This window comes from Asparagus officinalis, chromosome 4 (genome assembly GCF_001876935.1).
Source record: "Asparagus officinalis chromosome 4, Aspof.V1, whole genome shotgun sequence".
In the NCBI taxonomy this organism is placed as follows: Eukaryota; Viridiplantae; Streptophyta; class Magnoliopsida; order Asparagales; family Asparagaceae; genus Asparagus; species Asparagus officinalis.
The window spans coordinates 35,612,146-35,617,891 of NC_033797.1; positions in this window are offsets into that span (position 1 = coordinate 35,612,146).

Genomic DNA, 5,746 nt, shown 5'->3' on the forward strand with positions numbered 1-5,746 from the left:
AATATCGTTCCAGTCATGAAGAAGAACGGTAAAATCAGAATTTGCATTGACTTCAGGGACCTGAATACGACATGTCCAAAAGACGACTTTCCTCTCCCGATCACGGATGTTATTATCAACAATACATGCGTATATGAGAGAATGTCTTTCATGGATGGGTTTTTAGGATATAACCAAATCAAGATGTACCCAGATGACGAGAAGCATACAGCGTTCAGAACGCCCCTCGGTGTCTTTTGCTACACCGTGATGCCTTTCGGTCTAAAGAATGCAGGCGCCACATACCAACGAGTAATGACTAAGATTTTCCAAGAACATCTCAGGAAAACAGTCGAGTGCTACGTTGATGATTTGGTTGTAAAAAGCCGCAACAAAGAAGATCACATCAAGGACTTGAAGACGATGTTCGATCTCATGCGAAGCTATCAATTAAAGATGAACCCTACTAAATCCTTCCTTGGAATGTCTAGCGGAAAATTCCTTGGATTCGTCGTCACCACTAAAGGTATACATATCGATCCTGACAAAGTGAAGGCGATACACGAACTGCAACCTCCTAGAAATCTGAGAGAGCTCAGAGGATTGCAAGGGCGGCTAGCTTACATCCGGCGGTTCATCTCAAACCTTTCTGGGAAGTGCCAACCATTCTCTAAGCTAAACAAGAAAGGGGTATCATTAAGCGTTCGAAGATATCAAAACGTATCTGGCGAATCCTCCTGTTCTCGTTGCACCGAAATCGGGTAAACCGTTCTTGATTTACATCAAGGCGATGAACCACTCGATAAGTGCTTTACTAGCACAAGACGACGATAACGGTCACGAACAGGTAAATGACATTGTACCCTTTGTAATCAATCTTGACGATGAACAATCGTCAGATGGAGGTTGTAACTGGCAACTTGCCGATATTGCAATAAAAGATGATTTAGAGTACTCCTTGTCTCTTGATGATGTGATAAAAGAGCTGTACGACAATCCTGAGTTGTATATGCCGATCCGATCATCCTATGTAACGAAGGAACACCTCCAGCATTCTTTCGGAACAACCATGGTCATCCCGAACAAAGTAAGAGGTGCTAAAGAAGTGATTTACGGTAAAGGAAAAAGCTCTCCGTTACCAGATCATTTCCTAAGTGAAGACGAAGATGATGACAAACCTGGTCGACATCTATCCAAGTATAGTCCAGAAGCGCGCAAGCTCATGGAAAAGCAGGGCTACGATTTCACACTCGGAGAAGGTTTATACTTCGATCGAGGTCCTCGTAATCCAGCCAAAGCAGTATATGTACCAAAAGGTAAACCTGAGGATTATTATAAATATGGGCGAGGCTTAGGTTATGTTTCATCAGATGACGAATGTGGTTGGCAAATTATCGATCAAATTGCTAACAAAGCCAAGAAGGGATACTCTCCCGATGCTTCAGAGTGGGACTCCGATACAAGTCTGGGAGAAGTTTTCAAAACCCTAATGGCGAACATGACTACAGCTGATCCATCCACCATGGAAGACGACGATCAAATGCCAACATGGGAAGACCCGTGGGTTCACCATCTGAATATGCAGTATGGCGATAGGTTCGAGCAAAGAGAACCACCCACTGAAGATAAAATAGTCCAGATTAACATGGGTGATGAAGCTAACCCAAAGCCTATATTCATCAGCGACAGTCTTCCCCCAGATGAGAAGGAGGAATTGATTGCTCTCATCAGGGAATATATCGACGTCTTCGCATGGAATTATGAAGACATGCCAGGGCTCGACCCCAATGTCGCAATGCACCGCCTCGATATCAAGCCGGATGCCAAACCTGTCAAGCAACAGCAAAGACGGTTTCGTCCGCAGATTATGGAAGCCATTGAGGCAGAGGTTAAGAAGTTGATCGAATCAGGATTTATCCGAGAGGAACAACATCCAGACTGGTTAGCCAACATCGTTCCCGTCATGAAGAAGAATGGCAAAATCAGGATTTGCATCGACTTCAGGAACCTGAATGAAGCATGTCCGAAAGACGATTTCCCTCTCCCGATCACGGATGTCATTATCGACAATACATGTGGATTTGAGAGGATGTCCTTCATGGATGGATTTTCGGGATATAACCAGATCAAGATGCATCCAGAGGATGAGAAGCATACGGCGTTTAGAACACCCCTCGGCGTTTTCTGCTATACGGTGATGCCTTTCGGCCTGAAGAATGCCGGTGCCACATACCAGCGAGCGATGACTAAGATTTTCCAAGAACATCTCAGGAAAACAGTCGAATGTTACGTTGATGATTTGGTTGTGAAAAGCCGCAACAAGGAAGATCACATCAAGGATTTGAAGACAATGTTCGATCTCATGAGGAGTCATCAGTTGAAGATGAACCCCACTAAATCATTTCTTGGAATGTCCAGCGGAAAATTTCTTGGGTTCGTCGTCACCACTAAGGGTATACATATCGATCCTGATAAGGTGAAGGCGATACATGAATTGCAGCCCCCGAGGAATCTGAGAGAACTCAGAGGATTGCAAGGGCGTTTAGCTTATATCCGGCGTTTCATCTCAAATCTTTCTGGGAAGTGCCAACCGTTCTCTAAGCTGAACAAGAAAGGAGTATCATTCATCTGGGATGATGCCTGCCAAAAAGCGTTCGAAGATATCAAAACATATCTGGCGAACCCTCCTGTTCTCGTTGCACCGAAATCTGGTAAACCGTTCTTGATTTATCTCAAGGCGATGAACCACTCGATAAGTGCCTTACTAGCGCAAGACGATGATAACGGTCACGAACAGGCAGTTTATTACCTCAGTCGGACCTTGGTAGGCGCTGAGTCTCGATATCCGATGATTGAGAAAGAATGCCTTGCATTGGTATTTGCGATGCAAAAGATGCGGCATTACCTAGTGGGACAGACGATCTACGTTATCTCCAACGTTAATCCAGTACGGGTGTTTATGACGCAACCGGCCTCTATGAATTGGCGTCTAGCGAAGTGGGCCCTTCTCTTGTCCCAATACGATTTGCACTTCAAGCAGCAGAAGTCGATAAAAGGACAGGCGATTTGTGACCTTTTGGCGGCAAACCCGACCACAGATACGGCAGAAGTATATGATGACTTGCCGGATGAAACCCACGAGGTTAACACCACATCACACCAACAAGTATGGCAATTATACTTCGATGGTGCCTCAAGGGCAGTTAATAGAGTAATAACCCCGGGATGTCCTACAGTTTCCTCTGGAGTTGGAGTCGTCTTAATCTCCCCTGGAAAGCACGTGATGCCTCGGGCTTATTCGTTGACTAGTCCGTGCTCCAATAATGTTGCCGAATACAACGCGCTTCTCATTGGACTCAGTTTCGCCAAAGAGCTGGGGGTCGAATATCTCGAAGCTTTTGGAGATTCGCAATTGATAGTCAACCAAGTTCGCGGTGAGTATGAAGTCAGGAATCAAGACCTGATCCCGTACCACCAGGAAGCCATCAAAATGGCAGAATCTTTCGAAGAATTCTTTATTGAATACATCCCTCGTCTCCAGAACGCTTATGCAGACGCACTGGCGGCACTAGCAGTATCACTGGCACAGCCTCCCGAAGCTGAGCTGTTAGTCACAGTACGGACGCATCAACTCTGCGTACCCATATACAGTACGGAGATTGAAGAAGAAGAGGATAGAAACGTGAACGCCAAAGAGGTGAATTCAACTCAAATTGGGTCTGAGTCCCGAGATTGGCGTTTTCCTATCATCGACTACGTCCAATATGGTATCTTGCCAGAGGATGTAAAAGAAAAGGAATCAATCCGCCGAAGAGCTCCAAGATTCTTCTATAATACTGAAACCCATACATTATACCGTAGAGGGTACGACGGTCTTTTACTCCGATGCCTTTCGAACAGAGAAGCAAAGGAAGTTCTTAAGGAAGCACACGAAGGAGAATGTGGTGCGCATCAGCCCGGTCCTAAACTGTATGATCGCATCAGGAGGATGGGATATTTCTGGCCAACGATGGTTCGTGACGCAATCGAATACGCACGAGAATGCCACGCTTGCCAGATACATGCGAATTATATGCATCAACCGCCAGAGCAGTTGCACACGTCAACCACTTCATGGCCGTTCGAGACTTGGGGTATGGACATAGTCGGTCCTATTTTTCCCCCTTCAGTCAAAGGTGATCGGTTCATCCTCGCGATCACAGATTATTTCTCAAAGTGGGCTGAAGCGATTCCGCTTAGAGAAGTGAAGACGAACAACGTCATCAATTTCATCAAGCATCATGTCATTTACCGACACGGCGTGCCAAGAAGGATCATTCATGACAACGGTCCACAGTTCATAAGCAATGCCTTCGTCAGATTCTGCGACAAGTTCAAAATTGAAGATGTTTCATCAACACCTTATTATCCCGCCGCGAATGGATTAGCGGAGGCGTTTAACAAGACAATCATTAAGATCCTGTCGAAGCTCGTGAAGACCAATAAACGAGACTGGGACGATAAACTCGGTGAGGCACTCTGGGCTTACCGCACCACCATACGCACGCCCACAGGCGCCACCCCGTATTCGCTGGTATACGGATGTGAAACTGTGCTACCGCTGGAAATTCAGATTCCATCCCTTCGGATCGCACTCGCAACAGAGATGACGACAGAAGAACAACATCAGAAGCGTCTCGAAGAGCTCGAGAGGCTGGATGAAAAGCGTTTGGAGGCTCAACAACACATCGAGTTTTACCAAGCCAGGATGTCAAGGGCTTTTAACTTACCAGGCTAGAATATCTAGGGCTTTTAACAAAAGAGTTCGACAGAGAAGCTTCAAGGAAGGAGATCTGGTCCTCGCTGCTCACCGACCAATAATCCTCACTTCCAAGAAGAAAGGTAAATTCGAACCCAAATGGGAGGGGCCGTTTGTGATAGACACAGTCTACTCAAACGGCGCATATCGCCTAATTCCTTGAAGAATATTACACTTAATATTCTAGAGGATAACCCAAAATCTTTTTCATCACCAAAATCCCTCACTGATCAATTTCAATTGACAGTGAGTCCACCAAAAATGTTTTTCTGGCCCTCTTGATTCTTTCCATGAACAAGAGGTCCACTTTCAGTTCGGAGCCTCCTTTCGGTAAACGAAAGAACTCCACTCTTTTCTCTTCGGTTAAGTTTTTCATGGTTATAACCAGAATTGAAAATTTCACTTCGATAAACGAAGAACTCATCTTCAGATTAGATAACCAGTCCTATAAAAGGTAACTTTATCTACATCTTCCAGACTCTCGGAGTGGACACCCCACTTCTAGTTTCTTCTTTACTGGAAATAGTCTCCTTTCCAGTTGAAGATAGAATATAAAATTCTTCTTCTTCAGTGTCGGGAGATAGAATATAAAATTCTTCCTCTCCCATTTCGGGTTCGTCTTTGCCCCAAGAGAAGACACCACCTTTTTCAAATCCCAAAATTTGTGCCTCACAGGTATGGAAGTTTATCCCGAATCCTAAGCAGGGATAAGTCTGCGCCTAACACGCGCTGCCGGTTTAGTCTTTTTCCGTAGAAAAAGACACCAGAGTTCGATTCTGGGGTATTCTATCCTGAAACCTAAGCAAGGATAAGTCTGCGCTTAACCCGCGCTGCCGGTTAGTTCTTAACCGTTAAAAAGAACACCCGTTCACATATTCAACATTGTGGGATGTTGTTATTAATAACACCAAAATCCATGCCTTACACGCATGGGGAATTTCATCCTGAATCCTAAGAAAGGATATGCCG